The following is a 23,189-nucleotide window of genomic DNA, read 5'->3' on the forward strand; positions in this document are numbered from 1 at the left end:
TAGTAAGGTAAACGACGGGATATTTTCCAAGCTCCTTGTGCGTCAGCTGTTCTCTGGGCTGTATGAGGATACCATTTCCCACATGAGCTTCTTTCTTTCTTGGAGTCTACCTTTTGGATCCCAGCTTCGAGAGGGCTTGGCATAGAAACCGGCAAAGGAAGACGACTGAGGTGTTCATTATCTGCGCCTAAATTAATGCAACGTCTATATAAATATCTTAAAAAGTACCACTCCAGGTTTTTTAATGAGTGCTGTTGTTTAGCACGTGTAATTTGTTTCTGTTGCTCGAAGTTGGTTAATTTCTCCTGGTTATGTACAATAGTAACTTTAATTTATGGTCCTACAAGGGTCAATTCTGGCTTGTTGAATTTACATCTCTTGTTTTGCTCCTGGTTTTATCTCTTATTAAGAATCCTAGAAGAGGAAAAACATCCCTCTTCTGATTAATTTCATGGAGGATTATCTTGACTAAATAATTCTGATTATTATTGACAGCTTATTATTGACAGATTATTTTTGACAGCTTGACTCACTGTAGAAATGTAGAATAGACTCAGTCAGCTATTCCTTTGCCTCTAATATCACTTAAGAAAATTCTCTACACCTGGCCTGAAACTTTTAGGTTTTAAAGATGATATGGTTATACTTTGAGTAGAATTTTTTTCCCCCCAGAAGTTTAGTATTTAGTATTCCATCATCCCATGTTGTGGAAAATCGGATTATTCTTAAATCATAAACATTCTGAAGAGACATCACTTGCCAAACGGGTATTATTTTAGAATATTTTGAGGTATAACATTAAGAACCTGTTAGCTCTTCCTAATTCAAATAATTCATTGATGCTGTTTATTCAGCATCTGACAGTTTGGCTGTTTTCTGTTCTGTCATTCCATTTCCTGGCTTAATTTACGTAGCTAGTTCTCTTGTTAGGGCAAGACATTGTCGGCTTCTTAGCCCAGACTGCTTTTTTGTGACATGTAATGTTGCCATGACACTTTCCTCTTCTGCTGTACAGAAGGTTGATGTAATAATTCTAAACCCAAAAGTAGCTTTAAATATTCATTGTGGCATAAAATTATAAACTTTTTTGTTCTTTATAAGTGGGTGCATTCAGGGGACAGTGATTATTTAGGTTCATAAAATGCCTCAAAGGATGGATAATTTAGGCCTAAAGAAGACTTGGTTGTACACGTTTCTGTTTATGATCTTTCCATATTTTCGGTGACTGTCAGAGCATTGTGTATCTGACCTTTGATTTTTCTACTTAAATTCAGCTGCCCTTCCTCCTCTCAATGTAAAGCTTTACGTTTATAGCATATTCTTTCTTCTTTCTACTGTTGGTTTCCTTCTGTGTAAATGTGATTCTTGAAATAGCATTTCTGGTCCTCTCTACTTACATATAAAAAGTTCTCAGGTGCATCTTTGTGTTACCTTATCGTCAGCTTTCTTCTCAAATCTGTTCTTATTTTCAATATTTGAAATATTTCAATATTCAAAAATAAAGTTCATATTTTCAAAATACATATTTCACATTTGGCAACCATCCTAATTTCTTCTTGATTAAAAACTTTGATTTCCATTGCTAACTTGCTAACTTGCCCATTGTCTTACATCGAGGTGTAGGTAGTACAGAATTGGCATTGGAATTTAGATCACCTGATTCCTAGTCAATTGCTGATGGCACTGTCTATTCTCTGTTTGCATTTCTTTCACCAAAATTCTTGTTTTGTGTTTGGAGCTTGGACTTGAGGCTCTCATGTAGTATTGTAAAATTTTGGCTCAAGAGTTAAAAAAACAAACAAAAAACCCCAAACTGCATTTAATCTTGGCTTTGTCACTGACCAGCTGTGAAACCTTGGAAAGTTACTTAGCCTCTCTATACCTTTAGTTTACTATTATGTAGAATAGAATAATATCAATAGTACCTTCTCCATAGGATTGTTAATAGGATTAGGTGAACATACATTTAGTGTGTTATCAGTGTTCAATGCATGGTGCCTTTAATTAGATAATAATAGGTAGTATGAATAGGAATTCAAGGAACTGTATTTAATTATAGTTGACGATATTATTCTTAGCTTATTAATTTGGTGAAGTTCATGTTACCTTTGAACCTTCTAGAGTGCTAATAGTAGCCGTTTGGCAGGTCATAGTTGAGGAATCAAGGCTAAAAATAATTAAGTGGTTTGCCCTAGGTCTCCCTACTAAGAGTAGACCCAGGTTGTCTGAATCCTAGTGCTTTGTCACTTCACATGCTTCCTCCCTAATAAAAGAACTCTATATTAAAATTGAGCAACTGTCCATTTTATTTTGGCCTCAAACATTCTACTCTATTGAAATAATCTATTTAAAATGGCGTAAATTCAGTGTTCTTATTTATCTTTTTAGTTGCAGTAATATCAGTGGTATCCTGAGAGTTTAGTTGAAGTTGAAAATTGAAAACTTTGTCTTAAAAAGAGACCCATGGGCTTCCCTGGTGGTACAGTGGTTACGAATCCTCCTGCCAATGCAGGGGACATGAGTTTGAGCCCTGGTCTGGGAAGATCCCACATGCCGCGGAGCAACTAAGCCTGTGCACCACAACTACTGAGCCTGTGCTCTAGAGCCCGCAAGCCACAACTACTGAAGCCTGCAGGCCTAGAGTCCATGCTCTGAAACAGAAACCACCGCAATGAGAAGCCCGCGCACCGCAACGAGTGGCCCCCACTCGCTGCAACTAGAAAAAGCCCGCACGCAGCAACGAAGACCCAACGCAGACAAAAAAAAAAACAAAAGAGACCCATAATTCAAGGATGTTACCCATTTTGTTTTCATTTACAATAAAGTGGATGCCACTCTTCCCTTAGCCATTTAAAATTTTAAGACTGGAGATTGGATAGCAACAGGAAAAGATTTTTTCTTTATCTTTCAGCATTAATCTGGAACATAGCAGTAGTAATTTATGGTCTGTGGTGTTTTATGTTCATGTGAACTGTATGAGTTCCCACTCTCTTTTCCTCAGGTCGATATTTTAAAAAAGAGTCCATTGAGCTGCTGATTATATTTTATCAAATTAAGATGCATCATTATTTTATTTACCTCTGTTTCAGTTATCTATTGCTGTGTAACAAATACATGCAAAATCCGCAGATACGGAGGCCGACTGCATTACACCAGTTTATATAAGGGACTTGAGCATCTGAGGATTTTGGTATCCAAGGGGGCTCCTGGAACCAATATCCTGCTTATAGCAAGGGACGATTGACTGTAATCCCAAAATGTAGTGGCTTGAAACAAAAATTATTTGCTCAGTATTTTGTTATTTGAGCTACATTTAGCTGGACAGTTTGTTTTTAAATGTTATTGTCTAGAGTCACTCATGTGGCTTCAATCATCCAGCAGCTTGACTAGAGCGGGATGGTTTAAGATGTCCTCGCTCAAGTACCTGGCAGTTACCTGGGGCTGTCAGTGGGGGCAGCGATTGGTGCTCTTTCATGTGGCATTTCCTAGGAATAGCCTGGGCTTTTTATGTGGTGGTAGCAGTGTTCCAAGAAGACAAGAGTGAAAGCCACAAGGCTTCTTGAGTCAGTTCACTTCTGCTACATTCTTTTAGTCAAAACAAGCCACAAAACCAGCCCAGCTTCAGAAAAGGAGTGGGAGGATTAGACTTCACATCTTGATGAAAGGAACTCTGTCCCTCTTGATATAGACCTAGGAACTGAAAAGATAGACCCAGTGTAAAATGGTGAGACAGGTACAGGATAACCTCAATAGAACTCCCATCAAATGGAGGAGTGAGAGGCACGTACCAGTTGCTGGTACAAACAGCAGGTCTGAAATCCAGCCAGGCTCATTAGTCAGGGTCCCCTGCTTTGGGGGCAATGAGAGTTCTTTGATTAGGGCCCAGTTCTACTACCTTGGAAGTCTTTTTCTAATCTTATTTTCTTCTGCTTTTGGCTCTACCCTCTGAGAAGTGCTTCTTTTCTCTAAATTACTCCAGTTTGTAACTGAGTAGTATTTTCAGTCTGCTTCCTTCCCATTGAAAATTGGGAGCCCAGAAACGTCTTTTCAATTTGAAATATCTCTGTTTCTTTTAGTCCAGGCTGGTACAACTCTCTTAACAATTTGTTAATCTTATCTGGGTTCAAACTATCGCTTAAAACACATCTGTAATTCTTTTTGAGACAGTCTTCTTTATTTAGGGTATAGTGTCAGGGTGCTATGGATCAACGCTCTTTTTTTTTTTTTTTTTTTTTTTTTTTTGCGGTACGCGGGCCTCTCTCTGTTGTGCCCTCTCCCATTGCGGAGCACAGGCTCCGGACGCGCAGACTCAGCGGCCATGGCTCACGGGCCTAGTCGCTCCGCGGCATGTGGGATCTTCCCGGACCCGGGCACGAACCCGTGTCCCCTGCATCGGCAGGCGGACTCTCAACCGCTGCGCCACCAGGGAAGCCCTGGATCAACACTCTTAAGATACGTGAAAACCTTTTGTCTAGATTGAATATCTCCTACAGCAGTGTAAGCTCCCAGGCAGGTACAATGGGAGGCTGCTAGTGTGGGTGGGGTACCTCTCACAAATGCTAAATGACAAAACTAGTGTTTGAGCATGTTTTATTTTGGTCCTTGGCTTTAACAATAATTGTAAAAGAAATGATGGTGAGTGTGAAAATTTTGGATATAAACTGTTCTTTTGCTGATGTTGCCCCCCCTCAACCAGAAAGGTTTTTTGGAGTGCAGTTAATATTTACTAGTGTTGAATGCAGATCCAGGAAACTTACTGGATATTTTCTTAATATGAATCACAGTGTTATGTAGTTCCTGAAAATATATATTGGATTAATGAAGTTAGTGACCAGTTCTTAAAAATGAGTCTACAGTATTCTGTTCTTGTCCATCCAGTGAATATTGTCTTCAGTTCCAAGTGTGTATTTAAAGACTGGTTTGAACAAGATAGGTTGTTCCCAAGAAGAAGACAGAATGACCATGGGTCTGGAATCAAGTCCTAGGAAAATTAAGTTTACTCAATGGGTTTAGTCTACAGAAGGCTAAAGGGAAGTTTGAGATATACAAATGCTTGAAGGGTTCTTAGTTGGTTGAATGAATAAATTTGTTCTTGCTTCAGGAAAAAAAGGCCAATTGGCAGAGTTTATATGAAAATAGATTTTGTCCTAACATAAAGATTTAAAAAAATCTGTTAGAATAGCCTGATAATGCTCTTTTGGTATGGAGTTCCCCAGCACTTGAAGGAATTCAAACAGAATTTCAATGACCTATCACAGATGCTAAGGCAGAGATTTGTGTCTCAAGTTTTTTTTCTACTTTAAAACTCTCCAATTATTACATTTTTGTACCCTTATGGACCATTTTGTGAAGGCGTAAACTCTCTCATGTTTTAATCTACTGGATATTGGAATTGAGTCTGATCATCTCAGAGAAGAGGGTTTATGTTCTAGGATGCTATGCTCTGAGCCCCAGCATCTACTGAGGGAACAGCCTGAAGTGATTACTTACACATAGGCGATCATGTCCTTTACCATGTGATACTTGCCATGCTGGTCTTAGCTGACTGATCTTATCAAGCAGAAGCCAGTCTTTGAGCTGATCAGGGGCAGATAAGATCTCTTGGTCCAAAAACTTTGCCCCAACAAGAACAGTGATAGTTAACTGAGCTGTCTTTCTCAGGAGCGTGAACTGAGAGCACAGAGAAAAAGTCAGGTAGTTGTAGTGGGAATAACCACGGAAAGACATGAGGAAAGAGCCAAATTATCTATCATGCAAATCATGAAGCACTAGAGTAGGAATCGTCTGACCAGGGCTTCTGGTCATTTTATAGAATTCCAGTCCCTTATTTGAGCTGCTCTTGAGCTACGAGAGACATTGCCATGTTTTGAAGAATTTCAGCCTCTGTGAAACCTGGCATCCTTCTTTCTGTGTGCAGAGTCTGTTTCTTTCAACCAGAATTGACTAAAGGTAAATGCAAAGCAATATCTTCTTGCCCAAATAGTGATAGAATCGAACCTGTAGGAACTTCCCTGGTGGTGCAGTGCTTAAGAATCTGCCTGCCACTGCTGGGGATACGGGTTCGATCTGTGGTCGGGGAAGATCCCACATGCCGTGGAGCAACTGTGTCCATGCACCACATCTACTGAGCCTGTGCTCTAGAGCCCATGAGCCACAACTACTGAAGCCCGCGCACCTAGAGCCCGAGTTCCACAACAAGAGAAGCCACCGCACTGAGAAGCCTGTGCAGCAAAGAATAGCTCCCGCTCGCCACAACTAGAGAAAGCTGCACGCAGCAATGAAGACCCAGTGCAGCCAAAAAAAAAAAAAAAAAATCAAACCTGTATTTAGGGACTTCCCTGGTTGTGCAGTGGTTAAGAATCCACCTGCCAATGCACGGGACACGAGTTTGAGCACTGGTCCGGGAAGATCCCACATGCCACAGTGCAACTAAGTCCGGGCGCCACAACTCCTGAGCCTGTGCGCTAGAGCCTGCGAGCCACAACTACTGAGCCCACGTGCCACAACTACTGAAGTCTGCACACCTAGAGCCTGTGCTCCACATCAAAGACAAGCCGCCATGAGAAGCCTGTGCACCACAACAAAGAGTAGCCCCGCTCACAGCAACTAGAGAAGGCCCGTGCACAGCAACGAAGACCCAACGCAGCCAAAAATAAGTTTATGAAAAAAGAAAAAGACCTGTATTTAGACCGAATACAGATAAAAATGATAGAAGAGGTCTACATGATATAATTAAAGTTGTACTTAGTTTTTGGTGGTAATGAAAGTCCAAACTCTATGGGACGTTTTTAAATCACAAGAAGGAAATTTCCCAACTTTTAATAGGTATGGGCATAAAAGACGGTGTGGAGGTTGGTTGGATTTGACTTTGTACCAGTTGTCTTCCCTGTGCAAGAAATGCCACAAGAAATCCTTGTCAGTGTGTATGCAGATAGCAACGTCAGTGATCTCCTCCCTGGCGTTTGGCATGGGGTGCTTATAAGAATTAGTAATGCCAGTTCATCAGTTGATGGACATTGGGTTGTTTCCACCTTTTGACTCTTACGAATAATGGTGCTATAAACATCTGTATACAAGATTTTGTTTGAACACTTGTTTTAATTTCTGTTGGGTATATACCTAGAAGTAGCATCTCTGGGTCTTCTGGTAACAATGCTGAATCATCTGAGGAACTGCCAGACAGTTTTCCAAAGTGGCTGCGCCATTTTATATTCCCGCCAGCAGTGTATGAGGGTTCCGGATTCTCTACATCCTAGTCAACATTTGTTGTTACCTGTTAATAGTTGTAGCCATCCTAGTGAGTGTGAAGTATCTAATTTTGGTTTTGATTTGCATTCCCCTGATGACTGTATGATGTTGAACATATTTTATGTGCTTATTGGCCATTTGTATATCATCTTTGGAGAAATGTCTATTCAGATCCTTTGCCCATTTTAAAATTGGGTAAATTGTCTTTTTATTATTGAGTTATAAATGATTTTTTAAATATATTTTGGATATAAATCCTTTATCCAGATATACGATTTACAAATATTTGCTCCCATTTTGTCGATTACTTTTTTACTTTCTTGTTAATGTCCTTTGAAGCACAAAAGTTCTAAATTCTGATTAAGGTCGAATTATATTTAGTGGCTTTTGTTTTGATATTGTATCCAAGAATCCTTTGCCAAACCTGAGGTAATGAACATTTATCCCTGTGTTTTCTTCCAAGAGCTTTATAGTTTTAGCTCTTACGTTTAGCTTTATGATTCATTTTGAGTTAATTTTTGTGTAGGGTGTGAAGTAAGGTCGAACTTCATTCTTTTGAATGTGGGTATCCAGTTGTTCCAACACCCTTTGTTGAATAGACTGTTCTTTCTCCTTTGAGTGATCTTGGCACCCTCGTTGAAAGATCTCTATTCTTAATCTGTGTTCTTGCAAAAGAAATGAAATATTTTAGTTAAAAAAGCCCTTCATATTTCATGCAAAATGGCTCCCAAATACCTGCTGAAGTCCCTAGAGTATATATATTAGCTTTCCCAGCTTCCCAAATTGCCAGAGCTAGTGTTGCAACTCCTTCTAATCTCTGCTTGTTTCAAAACTTAAAAAAAAAAAAAAAAAAAAAAAGTGTAATAGTGGGTTTTATACTTGTTTTTAGAATGTAATTCTAAATACATCAATATTACCAACTTTATACTTTTCCTTTTCTTTAAAAGAAACACTTCCATTTATTTTACAGAGTACAGATGAATTAGTGAATTTCTTTTGCATATCAGCAGAACTGTTGGAACCTCTTAAAAGAATAAAGCAAGAAATAAGTGTATATTATAAAGTGTAGTGCATTTTGAGTATTGGTGAGATCAGACTAGGAAGAAAGGATTTGTGATAGGTATGCATTATAATTCTAAATTGATTGTTAATAGAAGAAAAATAAATCAGACATTTGAATGCAAGTGATTTAGTATATGTAGCTAGTAAAGATTTTTTCTTATCAAACACAGCCAAAACAATGCATATCATAGAAAAAACAATATGTACACAACAAATACTGGATGTTTCCACTTTGTTCAAGAGAAATAAGCAAAGGCAGAGTTGTATATATGCTACTGGCCATCATTTTATCTGTGGGAACCCTTCAGTGGTGGTTAGAATTCTCATATAGTGATGAGGAATATATGTGGAAGGTGGAAGGTGGTAGGTGATAGGAAAAAAGCATCAAGAATATGGGCCAGTCACGGCAGGGGCTGGTGTACTAGTGTAATTTTACTACCACTTAGCAATTTTCCCGAAGCTGTTGATGCTTCTTTTGAGTTGATGTAGCCAGTCTTGTGGTTTTATTTATGGCCTAGCATACCTAATTTTTGGCATGTCAAACAGTCATAAATTTTAGTGAATTGCTTACAAGTAAGTGGCATATTATAAAAATGTAAATTAATGTATTCCCTAAGCTTCAAAGAAGTGTTACATGCTTTTTCTACTTGATTAAAAAAAATTTTATGGAAATGTTTATATTTGAATCTCAGGGGAACTTAACCACCATTTAGAGTTGAGTCCATAAGAAAATATTCTACGAGCTATATATATTGCAGACAAACATTTCTGTGTTCTTAGCCTGGTGCTGGGGGCTTAGAGGAAGAAGTTAATGAAGTTTACAGAGGTGGCCCAGGGGAGTTGGTGAAAGGGTGGCTTTGGAAACAGGCAGCCTAGATTTGCTTGTCCGCCTCCTAGCTAGGTGACCTTAGGCAAATTGCTTAATTTTTCTGCCTTCAGTATTTATTTTTTTATTTTTTTACATTTCTTATAGTTCCAGAAGTTTAGCTTTTGAATTAAGACAAAGATGGGAAGCTCTTAAAATAACAGGTAAAGGAAATAAATTATGGTGCAAGATTATCTTTGGTTGCAACATGTGATTATTTATTCTTCTCGTTTATTTTATCCCCAAATTGCCTATGTTTCCTAAGGCAGACTCTAATTTTTATTAACTTTTAAACTTTTGGTATTAACAGAAATAGCAACAAAAACAAAACATAGAAATTACTGGTTGTCTTACAAAGTGTGGGAATTTTAGAAGCTATTATACATCACAACTTGAACTGAGGGTAATGAGAGCTCATTTTATTTTTATGACAAATCACCTTGTGATGTAAACTTTGTTTAAATGTTGGAAAGTTGTACACTTGGTTGTTTAATGTTGATGATTTTTGAAAAGGATATCTAGTGTTCTTTTTATTATACTTGAGTCTAATATTTTTTAAAGTTATGATTATGATTACTTTTTGACATCATGGGAAGCTAGCAGGAGACGAATCCCTAGTGTCACAGTTGGAACTCTGAACATTTTCTCCCCGTGAATATATTGTTGTAGATTTGGATTTGGTGGTATGATTTTAAGTACTGGTCTGAAGAGCTTAACCACTAAGTTAACAAGAGTAGGTCATTTAGCCAGAAATCATTTCATAAGAAAATGTTCTGGGGGCTTCCCTGGTGGTGCAGTGGTTAAGAATCTGCCTGTCAGTGCAGGGGACACAGGTTCAAGCCTTGGTCCGGGAAGATTCCACATGCCGTGGAGAGACTAAGCCCGTGTGCCACAACTACTGAGCCTGTGCTCCAGAGCCCACGAGCCACAACCACTGAAGCCTGCGCCTAAGGCGCATGCAACAAGAGAAGCCACTGCAATGAGAAGCCTGTGCACTGTGATGATGAGTAGCCCCCGCTCTCTGCAACTAGAGAAAGCCCGTGCACAGCAATGAAGACCCAACACAGCCAAAAATAAATTAATTAATTAATTTAAAAAAATGTTCTGTAAAACATATATTTAATCTGAGGTGGAAAAACAACATTTAAAAGTTGACTGCTGCAGCTCATGCAGCTCAGTATCAAAAAAACAACCCAGTCCAAAAATGGGCAGAAGACTTAAATAGACATTTCTCCAAAATGTATTGCCAACAAACACATGAAAGGATGCTCAACATCACTAATCCTTAGAGAAATGCAAATCAAAACTACAATGAGGTATCACCTCACACCGGTCAGAATGGCTATCATCAAAAAATCTACAAACAATAAATGCTGGAGAGGTTGTGGAGAAAAGGGAACCCTTTGCACTGCTGGTGGGAATGTAAATTGATACAACCACTATGGAGAACAGTATGGAGGTTCCTTAAAAAACTAAAAGTAGAACTACCATATGACCCAGCAATCTCATACTGGGCATATACCCTGAGAAAACAATAATTCAAAAAGAGTCATGTACCACAATATTCACTGTAGCTCTATTTACAGTAGCCAGGACATGGAAGCAAGCTAAGTGTCCATCGACAGATGAATGGATAAAGAAGATGTGGCACATATATACAATGGAATATTACTCAGCCATAAAAAGAAACGAAATTGAGTTATTTGTAGTGAGGTGGATGGACCTAGAGTCTGTCATACAGAGTGAAGTAAGTCAGAAAGAGAAAAATACTGTATGCTAACGCATATATATGGAATCTAAAAAAAAAAAAAGATTCTGAAGAACGTAGGGGCAGGACAGGAATAAAGATGCAGATGTAGAGAATGGACTTGAGGACACTGGGAGCGGAAAGGGTAAGCTGGGATGAAGTGAGACAGTGGCATGGACATATATACACTACCAAATGTAAAACAGCTAGCTAGTGGGAAGCCCCACATAGCACAGGGAGATCAACTTGGTGGTGCTTTGTGGCCACCTAGAGGGGTGGGATAGGGAGGGTGGGAGGGAGACGCAAGAGGGAGGAGATATGGGGACATATGTATATGTATAGCTGATTCACTTTGTTATACAGCAGAAACTAACACACCATTGTAAAGCAAATATACTCCAATAAAGGTGTTAAAAAAAAAAAGTTGACTGCCTATAATATGACCAAAATACTAAGACTTTAAAAAGTTTTTTCACAGGTCTGCTTACCACATTTAGCGGTAATTGTTTTGCTATTTCAGTATTTAGTATGAGTGACAGAAAACTCATTAATCTTGGTGGAGAACCACTATGTATGATAAAACAAACTTTTTGTTGCAAAAATCTCTTGAGAGTTTATTGGAAATAAGGGGTGTCCTCCCATCCTTAGGATATCAGTTCAGTGGCTCATTCATTAGTGGTCATTTGAGCTTGGCAGTCAGTTGAACAGACATGACCAATATTTTCCTGTTCTTTGTGATCAACCCTTTTCTTTTTATGTCTGTGCATTAGTATTGGGGGGCCTAGCTCTTTTAGCTACCCAATTTCTCAAATTTCAGAAGAAATTTTCATGATTCCGTATAATACAATGCTAAAATAAAGTATCCAGTTTGTAAGTATTCCAACTCTGGTGTCATTGTAGTCTCCGTTCGCCAATTCCCCTACCCTATCCCTTTTTACTTTCCTAATGAGCGTTTCTCTAATGAGGGCAGTGAGTGATTTGGTACTTAGATTTTGAAGACATGGATTTATAGCTGGTTGGCAACATTTCTTCCAAGAAATGTTACATCTGATTATTATATTTTTTGATTATCTTTAAAACACAACTTTGAGATATAATTCATATACCATACAGTTCACCAATTTAACGGGTACAATTTAGTGATTTTTAGTATTTTCACAGTTGTTCAGTCATTACTACTATCAATTTTTGAACATTTTCATCACCCCAGAAAGAAACCCCATACCCTTTAGCAGCCATTCCACATTTCCCTCCCAACTTCTCCAGCACTAGGCAGCCACTAATATTCTTTCTGGGCACTTCATACAAATGGAATCATACAGTATGTAGTCTTTATGACTGGTAGCTTTCATATAGCATCATGTGTTTAGGGTTCATCCATATTATAGCATGTATCAGGACTTCATTTCTTTTTATTGTCAAATTATAATTCCATTGCATGGGTATACTACATTGTATTTGTACATTTGTCAATTGATATAAATTTGGGTTGTTTCCAACTTTTGGCGGTTAGGAATCATGCTGCTATGAATATTTGTACAAGTTTTTTACAAGTGGACGTATGGATGTATACCTAGGAGTGGAATTGCTAGGTCATTTGGTAATTGCCAAAGTAATTTCCAAAATGGCTGTACCATTTTACATTCTTACCAGGAGGGTGTAAGGATTCTAGTTTTTTGACATCCTTGCCAATACTATCTTTTTTATTATAGCTATTCTAGTAGTGTGAAGTGGTATCTCATTTTGGTTTTGATTTACATTTCCCTGATAGCTAGTGATGCTGAGTGTCTTTTCATGTGCTTAGTGGCCATTTGTACATTTTCTTTAGAGAAATGTCTATTCAGATCCTTTGCCCATTTAAAAATTGTTGTCTTTTTATTACTGAGATAAAGTTTTTTTATATATATTCTAGATACAGGTCACTTATCAGATATATGTGAAAATTTTCTCCAATTTTGTAGGTTGTCTTTTTATTTTCTTGATGGTGTACTTTATAGCAGGAAAGTTTTAAATTTTGCTGAAGTCCAGTTATCTGTTTTTTTCTTCTGTTGCTTGTGCTTTTGGTGTTATATCTAAGAAGACATTGTCTAACCCAAGGTCATGAAGATTTACTCCTGTGTTTTCTTCTAAGAGTTTTATAATTTTAGTGCATATATTTTGGGCTTTGATTCATTCTGAGTTAATTTTTGTGTATGGTCAGAGGTGTCAGTTCTCTAAAGTTACTTAACTTTTAAAATCTTTCTTAAGGATTTATTATAGATGTAGGACACTTTGATACTATCTTAATGTTCAGTTCTTTACCCTGTTGGTTTAAGAAGTCATTTGTTCAGGTTTCTAGCCACTGCTCTATCTTTAGACATATTGTCTTTTTTTGTCTGGCTTTCATGTAATTCACGTAGCTCAGAAATGGTGCCACATAATAAATATGCAGTTTGGAATTGTAGGACCCCATTATTTTAGTGATGTCTCATGGCATTTGCTAATTCTTTTGCCAGTGGACTATTTTCTGTTATTTTGGTTAGATGGCTAATGTGGATCCAGTGGCATAATTTGAAAAACAAGTCAAGCATATTCTCAGTCTTTATCACCATTATATTTAAACTGTAGTATTTGCCAGTTTGATAAGGTCTTTATAGTTACTTAAAGTTTTTGTGTAATTGCTGTGATCGTATTAGAGATTAAACAGTTTCAAATTCAGTTGTCTTTAAGAGGTTATTATCATTGAAAATGGAACAAGAGTAGATTATTTAGCCAAAAATTTATGGAGCACTGAAAGTGAATCAGACACTGTGATAGTCACTAGGAATACAGAGATGAAGAAGTCCCTGATGTTAAGGATCGACACTTGGGTTGGGAGACATAATGTGCGATTAAGTGCTTTGAAGGAGAAAGAATTGGTCGGTATTGTAGCCTCAGTTCCCCTGAATGCAGAGTCTGAGGCAGAAAGCTTAGGTGTTGTTATAATTTGCCTCCCTCATTTTATAGATGGGAAAATTCAGACACAGAGGTTAATAGTTCCAAGTTTAGTCAGGAATTAACAGAACTTGGATGAAAACTATTCCATGAATGGCTTTAATAAGGATAGAGGATTTCTTAAAGCAATTGCTCAGAGTGCTGTTGGCAATATTAAATAGAACATATATATATATATATATATATACACAATATAATATAGAATAGAAAGCACCAGATCTCTTAATTTCATTTTGACTGTGGGCTAAGAAACTAGAGTTTCTTACTTTCTATATTATTTAAGTCCCTTCCATAGATCATTAATTATCTGGTTGAAATTTTCACCAAATTATATTATGTTCAGAAATTATGTTTTGTTTCCAAAGAATTCTTCCTTTAGAATGTAGAGGGGCTAGATAGTGAACTAATTTTTTTGGGGGGCACTTAATGCTGGTGTTAACACGGACAAAAATTGCAATTTAAGGTGTGGTTTGTTAACTTTTAAGTTGCACTTACGAGGCAGATCTGCTTGGGTGTGTTTGCTTCAGTTGTTTCTAATTTACTAAGGAGCGATCTGGTCCATAAAAAATTAGTTTTGAGTCTCTCAGGTTTGAGTTAAGATTGTCATGACTTGCAGAGACAATGAATATTAATTTTTCAACATCATGATCTATTGAATAATTCCTAGTGATTATTAAGCACTCCTTATAATGAGTTATAGAAGTTTTGCTAAATGTTGCTTTAGTCTTGCTGAGATTTTTAATGGCTTCTTGTAGTAGTTCCCCCTCCCCCCTTGAAATTCTCAGTGTGTTTTAAATTCATATGATTACAATAGCTTTGAGAAGTATAGAGTAGGAAAAAAATTTTACTCTCTGAAGATAGTACCTTTCATAGCCCCTAGTTTGTGACTTTTCTCGTTTAATCAAGTTGCCTAGTCTAGTGTGTAATATTGATTGGATTAAGCAGAGCTATTGAGTATTTTAATTAAGTTTTGTGGAGCAATGCAGTGTTTAATTCAGCCTTTTTCTTTTGAAGACATATTGTTTGAAACATAAATTTGTATTCTTTATCAGATTTTCTTCTAAAAACTTGGTCTTTGGAGTCGGATTTGAAATTGAATCTTGACCATGTCACTTGTTAACTTATATGACTTTGGGCAAATTACTTAACTATCTCTGAGCTAGTATTCTTAGCGGTGAAAGAAAGGATATAGAATCTAAGGATATAGAATCTAAGTCATAGGGGTGCTCAGGATTACATGAGATAATTAAAAAATCTAGTATTGTGCTAAACTAGATGAATTCTTTCTCCTTCAGTCTGTCTTGGCTTTAGCTGTCTTCAGTTTCCCATAGGTTTCCTTGATAGAATTGTAAATATTCATTTTTTTCTGAATTTTTAAAAATATGTAAATTATTGTCTTCTGGTATCGTGAAAAAGTGTGAGGAAAGTGAAAAAGTATGGTGAAAGTCTGCTACCGTGTTGTATAAGAACGTTGGCTCGGAAAACTTCTGATCAGGTCTCTTGTCATCTTTTGTATTTTGAAAAACTTCGAGGGAATTTAGCTTTAAGTCTGAGTTTGTTTTCCTTTTTGTAACATACTGAATTTGCCCAAATGGATGAAAGTGAAATTATTAGCCATTCTTGAATAAATTATAATGACTAGATCAGCACTGTTGAATGCAAATATTTGAGCCACATGTAATTTAAAATTTTGCAGTAGCCACATGGAAAAAAATCAGGTGAAATTAATTTTAATAATATATTTAACCCTGTATATACAAACTATCTTTCAGCACATAATCAACATAACAGTTATTGATATTTTACATTGTTTTGTGCTTTGAAGTCAAAAACATGGTATGTTTTATACTTTCAGCACATTTCAATTTGGACTAGATATATTTCAAGAGCTACATGTGGCTAGTGGCCACTACGTTATATAGCAAAGGTCTACGTGAGTAAAATATAATATTACAGCAGTAGTGGGCTTTAGCTGTGTTTGATAAAAATGTCAGTGGTTATCACTGGTTTAAAGCTTGTCTTCGTGCCTTAGCAGTCATTTTTGTGGATGGTAAGAATTTACCCATCTTTGCAATCTCTATCCCATAAATGATTTTACCAGTTATTCATTGTCCATTCCCAAAGATTTGTAAATTTTCATAGGCCCAAAATATGCTCTTCGATTATTGAGAGCATAAACCAAACTTAATATATGTTTGTTCTCTTCACATTCATCAAATCTGTAGGTGTGACATGAGATTGTATTTTGAGAAGCTCATCCTGGATCACTGAAGAATACGTTGGGGAAGGGGTCAGAAGATGGGGGGGGGAACAATAAGAAGGCCATTGCAGTTTACATATGAAAAATACTGGCAGCTAGTGGGAGGGAGTGTGGGTTGGGAGTTGGAGAAGTGGAAAGAAAGAGGGGGGCTGATAGTAGCTTGAGAGTGATTGAAGGGATGCTTTTGGTTTTCTTTGCTTGTGTGCATTTTAAAGATGATGATTGAGACTTGAAATGTAGATGTGAGGCATCCTGTTGAGAGGAAGCAGATGAACATATGAGAGAAAAGGGTAACTGATAGGGTGATCCTGAGAAAAGATGGGAAGAGATGAAACCTGTATATAAAGAGAGGTTTGTTGTTGTTCTTTTAAATAGGTTTTGTCAAGTTGGCTTAAACTTTGGAACTGTGGGGAATATCACTAAGAAAAGTAAAGGATAAATTAGAGTTGTACTCTCCTCCCTCTCTTTTAAATTGGAAGGGAGAGAGAAGGTGAAATTAGAGTGAAATTAAGAAGTGATAGAGAACAGACTTGTGGTTGCAAAGGGGGAGGGGGTTGGGGGAGGGATGGAGTGGGAGATTGGGATTAGCAGATGTAAGCTCTTGTATAAGGAATGGATAAAAAACAAGGTCCTACTGGATAGCACAGAGAACTATATTCAGTATCCTATGCTAAATCATAATGGGAAAGAATATTTAAAAAAGAACGTATATATATATATGTGTGTGTGTGTGTAACTAGATCACTTTGTACAGAAATTGACACATTGTAAATCAACTATACTTGAGTAAAAAAAAGTGATTGAGCAGCAGTTTTGGATCAGTAAGTATGTTTGCGATCAGTGTGTATACTAGGCATCAGAAAATAATTATACTTAATAAAATCTTTCTCACCCAGATTTTATTTAAATGTAGTTAATGGCAATAAACTGTTTTTCCATAAAGTTTTAATGGAATACAAAATGGCAAAGAACATTGGTTCCACCTGTTCTGGTTTTAAGGCATGGAGATGCACTCAGGTTACCTCAGGTGATGGAGGTCTGTTTGTTTTGGATTCTTGGGGAGGGAAGGAAGCCCAACACAGTCGATCTCTGCAGTTGTGATGAAACAGTTTCTGAGAGCTAACAAGGTGTTTCCTCAATCCATAGCCCCTGCCCTTTACCTCCCTCCTGCCAAGCAGTGGAAACCATTTTCAGGTGAAATCAATATTTATAAAACATAAAAATTGAGCTTCACTGATTCAAGTGAAGGTTAGGGGGCTGATCTCTGCCAGCCTTTCCCCCCTCTTCTGCCCCTCTGACACTTCCTCCTCCTTTTCCCTTCTTCCCGAGGCCCTTCTGAGGATCTATAGGAACATGTGAAAACTTCTCTAACACCAGTCATTCCTCATCAACTGGAAGAGCAGTAACTCTCTTGGCCCTCTTTTTGCTTTGGTGACTCACTGGCAACTCTCGTAAATGCCATTCCCCTCAGGTGCTGAACCTACTGCTGCTTTTATGGTCACCTTCTTATGACTTAGCTTCTATTTGTCTTTATACCATGAACTAGTGTCATCTGCTACTGCTGCTGATTATAGTACAATCGTTATGTCTCATATTCAAGTGCCTCAACAAATAGTCCCTAATTGGATTGATTAGTTATTATCCAATATAGAGTCACTTCTGTTGGGGTCTGCTAGGCTCCCTCATGTCCAGTTCTAAAAATGGCTGCCGTTGGCACAGAGGCCTATTCTTCATCCTTTCACATGTAGCTAAGCTATTGGGGTCACATAACACAAGGCTAGGTGGAGGGAGAACTCCTGATTGCTTTCCTCAGAAGGTGGCTGTGGTGGTTTTTTGGCCTATTCATTACATAGGATGCTCTGTATGTTCTTGATACCTCAGTTAATCAAAAATGGACAGCTTTTTCTGTTTGATCCTATTTTGTTGGTAATAATGATAACAGCCTTAGCTATCACACAAGTGTTTTCCATGTGCAGGAACTGTATTAAGCATTTTACATGTAGTAGCTCGTGAGCTATGTGATGCATTTTACTGATGAAAAATGGAGTCACATTGAAATATGAAGTGCCTGTTCAATGTTTACAGCTTTTCATTAGTGGGGTGGGGAGGGTTGAATACAGGCAGTCACCTTTCCAAACAATAAAAGACTTATAGTCTATAGCATAACATTTCAGAGCTGCAACTGACCAGGGCAGTCATCTATCATATTTCTCCTATTTTACATATGAGACAATTGAGAGTTTAGGTGACTTGCTTAAGGTTGCAGAGGCTAGTCATTTCTAGCGAACCCAGAGTTTCTAATTCCTAGACCTAGTCCTCTTTTCTGCTTTAGAACGAGTACCTAAGACACAAAGTTTTGAATGTTAATTTTTTTTTTTTTTTTTTCCTGCGGTACGCGGGCCTCTCACTGTGGTGCCCTCTCCCGTTGCGGAGCACAGGCTCCGGACGCGCAGGCTCAGCGGCCATGGCTCACGGGCCTAGTCGCTCCGCGGCATGTGGGATCTTCCCGGACCCGGGCACGAACCCGTGTCCCCTGCATCAGCAGGCGGACTCTCAACCACTGCACCACCAGGGAAGCCCTGAATGTTAATTTTGAAACCCAAACCTATTAAGTGTTAGCAGATACAGTAAGTGGATACATAATGTATGGTTGTACACAGTCATCCACGTAGGCTTTTTTTGTTTTTAGCCTACTATTTAGCTTGAGGGTGATATATATATACAGAGAAGAGACTGGAGTTGATTATTCACAAGAAATATTTATTGAAGAAACTTATTATTATTTTTGGCTGAGCCAGGCAGCATGCAGGATCTTAGTTCCCTGCAGAAACTATTATTGAATTAATGTCCTCATGTCTAGCGGAAGGTGAAAGTACTTTCTTGCCAGGTTGGAATCTTCCTGTGGTTATATGTGGTAGTGATTGAGAAAGTCCAATGTATAAAGCATGATGGAGGAAATCAATTGAAATACAGTGAAGGTGCACAACCCTGGAGGTAAAGAAGGTGCACAACCCTGGAGGTAAAGAAACTTGGATTAAAGATAGAAAAGAGCTCATTATGCTAGATGTAAAATATTTACTTATTCTCTTCTTTGAAAAAACATTTAGTTTTTTAATGCAGCTTGGTTTTTAATGAAACATGACCATGGAGTTAAGTTGCTTACTAAAGGGTTAGCAGAGTAGCCCCGGCTTGACTAAATGACATAACTTTATGGATAGTCAGGTCCAAAAAGGATATTTAAACTCTAAAGAATGTCTTGATTCTTGAAAGTTAGTAAAATACAGAAGTCCAGTACATTCCTCTAAGTCAATAAAATAAGACCAGGTCAGAATGCTTTCCTTGGTAGAAATGCAAATTCTCAGCTGCCATCCTGCGCATCAAGGTGCATTCAGAGTGGGCCTCAGCAGTTTGGGTTTTAACAAGCCCTCCAGGTGATTCCAGTGCTTGCGAAGTTTGAGAACCACTGTCATAGAAGCAACCAACTTAACAGTTAAAACAATTTCATTTTGATTGTGTTGGAGAGGAGGTGAGATTTTCCTGCTAAAGTTTTAGAATCAGTAAGCAACGAGCTCAACCAGTGTCTTCTCTGGATAAAGTTATGATTGTGGTAAACTGTTTTTTGTATATCTGATGGAAAGAGTGTATATAGGCATTAGAAGTCCTGGCTTCGTAGTTTATCTCAGATATATGCTACTTAACCTTGAGGAAGTTTCTTTTTTAAGGCCATAGCTTCTTTTTCTGAAAAATGGGACAATACCATCCACCAAGGAGGATCATAGAAAGGGTTGGAAATAATGTAAATAAGTGCTCAATACTTAATAGGAATTGAAAGATCATTATTACTTAAATCATCAGCTTTGTTGCTTTTCTCCCAGTTTAGAGACTATAGCTCCCTCAACACTGTTTACATTTATTAAAAACTAATTTGAAATGTTAATCATGTGATAATTCAGAGATATCAGTTCTTTATCTTCCTAAATCATTCTTTTTTTTTAGTGAGTGAGTTTTTTTTAATTAATTAATTTATTTATTTATTTTTGGCTGTGTTGGGTCTTCATTTCTGTGCGAGGGCTTTCTCTAGTTGCGGTGAGCGGGGGCTACTCTTCATCGCGGTGCGCGGGCCTCTCGTTGCTGAGCACAGGCTCCAGACGCACAGGCTCAGTAGTTGAGGCTCACGGACCCAGTTGCTCCACGGTATGTGGGATCTTCCCAGGCGAGGGATCGAACCCGTGTCCCCTGCATTGGCAGGCAGATTCTCAACCACTGCGCCACCAGGGAAGCCCCCTAAATCATTCTTGGCTAGATCATTCTTGGCATATAGTCTACTGCTTGGTCACCTAATACTATGTTAGGGGAAATTCCAGACCGACTAGAATTGAACTCAGTTCACTTGAGACAGTGATTTTGGCAAACCGCCAGTTAACTTTCAGCCTGGATTAAACTTTTCTAGAATCTAAAAGGAAACAAGATCATTTAAATTATTGTAGTCACAAGTAGAAAATTGGAAGAATGATTTCATTTTAGGCCTCTTTAGAACTAAGTTGTACCTTATGTAGGATTAAAGAAAAAAAGAACTTAATGTGAATTTGAATTTTAGGACACTTGATAATTGGATATATGTATTTGTAGAATGAAAGTTGGAACTCATTGTACTTAAGTAGCGCTGAGAGAATGACATTGATTGCATGAATGTTGGCTAAGCAGGATCCATCTTTCCGACCCTACATTTTGCCTCCCCCCTTTTTTCTTTTTGAATTAATTTTCTTCTGTAATTGTGGAAAACATTTTCATGGTTCCAAAGGAAAAACTATAAAAGACGGTACATTCAGAGAAGTCTAGCTTCCAAGTTTATGCTGTCTGCTCACTGTTCTCTTCCTCTCTCTATAAGCAATCATTCTTGTTTGTTTTTGGTTTATTCTTTTTAAAAAATAAAGACATTCATTTTTATCTTCCTTTGTGGATAAAAGGCAACATTATATTTACACTATTCTGCACTTTACTTTTTCACTATTCCATAGCATGTAGATCTTACACCACTTTACAACTGCATAATACTCAGCTGCATAGTACTTTGTCATATAGATGTATTGTAGTTTATTCAGCCATCTTCTATTGATAGACATTTAGTTTGCTTCCATTCTTTGCTATTACAAATAGTATTTTGCAGTTCATCTTTGGAATAAATTCCTAGAAATGAGATTGTGGGTCATAGTTTAAATGCAGATGTAGTTTTGCTAGCACTTGCCAACTTTCCCTCCATAAAGGCTGTAACAGTTTCTGTTCCTATTAGGAATGTGTGAGAATCCTTATTTCCTTACAGCTTTGTCAACAGAGTATGTCAGACTTTTGGATTTTTGCTAATCTGATACGTGAGAAATGATTACATCAGCATCCAATTGACTCTTGAACAACACAGGTTTGAACTTTGTGGGTCCACTTATATGTGGATTTTTTTTAATAGTAAATTTTATTGTACTACACGATCTGTGCTTGATTGAATCTATGTATGCAGAACCATGGATGTGGAGTATAGGGAGGGCCAACTATAACTTATACAAGGAGTTTTGACTGAGCCGAGGGTTGGCGCCCCTAACCCCCGTGTTGTTGAGGGGGGTCAGCCGTAGTTTTAATTAGTGTTTCCCTTCTTATGAGTGAAAGTAAACATTAATTAAACATCTTTTCACTTAAACGTTTTGAATTAACTTCATATTTATATTAATTTTTAAGGAAGTATTTCTTGGTTATCACTGCTGCTACTGTTGCGAATAATTATTCTGGATTTCCCCCCCCAGAGGTCGTAATAATAATCACTCAAGAAACTGTTACCTCTCATGTATGATTAAATAAAAAAAACCTATTTACATATTTCTTGTATTCAGAGATGTCACAGTCTAATTTGGGAAAAAAGACTTGCATGAAGATCATCATGGTTCAGTGAAATAAATGCTGATGGAGATAAATACCAAGTTCTGTGGGAGCATTGAGATTGGGATGGAGTGACTTGGATATCAGGAAGGTATCAGGAAGATTATTGGTTAGCATATGAGGTAGCTTTGGGGTTGAGTCTTTAAGGAAGAGGAGGAGATTGCTAGGCTGACCCTGCCTGGAAGAGTATTACTGCCAGAGGAAGCAATGCCAAGGAAGCATATGGTGTCTGAGCATTCACAGGTTGCCTGGTTTTGTGGTGGGTTGTGGTGGGTTGTGGTGGGCTGGGCGTTGTGACGTGACTGCAGCTGGACCATCTGGGTTTGCTAGGTCTCCACTTCTTGACCCTGAGCCCACTTCTAAATTTAAGCACAACAGTGCCAACTTGATTAAAAATTCGATTAAAATATTCATGTTTCTATTTTCTTAATTTTCCCCCTGATGCATACATCCCCTCTTGATAATCTTCCTACTCATTTTTGAATAAACTGGGGAGGGTAACCCTGAGAGGAGGTAGAGTGATTCCTTTGCCCCCTTCCCATTTTATTGTTGAGCAGGCCTAAAGACTTTTTCATCTCTGCTGTACTTTTAATTTATACTTACCAATTGCTTATTGCCAAGTTAGAGACTCCTTATATAGTAGCTTGTTGTTTTTTAAAATTAATTAATTAATTTTTGGCTGTGTTGGGTCTTTGTTGCTGCACGTGGGCTTTCACTAGTTGTGGGAGCCGGGGCTAACTCTTTGTTGCGGTGCACGGCCTTCTCATTGTGGTGGTTTCTTTTGTGGCGGAGCACGGACTCTAGGCATGTGGGCTTCAGTAGTTGTGGCCTGCGGGCTCAGTAGTTGTGGCTCGTGGGCTCTAGAGTGCAGGCTCAGTATTTGCGGTGCATGGGCTTAGTTACTCCGTGGCGTGTGGGATCTTCCTGGACCAGGGCTCGAACCCATGTCTCCTGCATTGGCAGGCAGATTCTTAACCACTGAGCCACCAGGGAAGCCCAGTAGCTTGTTTTGTTTGGTTAAGGGAAAGGACTGGCAAGGTGTGAGGGTGGTTATAAGAGAGTTGATAAGGCTGGAAAGGTAGGCAGGGGCTAGTTGGAAACTCTGTATC

At 38.1% G+C, this 23,189-nt stretch overlaps 1 protein-coding gene across 3 annotated transcripts in view; it reads left to right on the top strand.

The window, feature by feature from the left end:
- The window catches only part of SCAMP1 (secretory carrier membrane protein 1), a 132,929-nt gene that overhangs the window by 808 nt on the left and 108,932 nt on the right, over positions 1 to 23,189 (top strand). The window lies entirely within an intron of this gene.

The sequence above is a fragment of the Lipotes vexillifer genome, unplaced genomic scaffold, assembly GCF_000442215.2.
Source record: "Lipotes vexillifer unplaced genomic scaffold, Lipotes_vexillifer_v1.1 scaffold83, whole genome shotgun sequence".
Taxonomy (NCBI): Eukaryota; Metazoa; Chordata; class Mammalia; order Artiodactyla; family Lipotidae; genus Lipotes; species Lipotes vexillifer.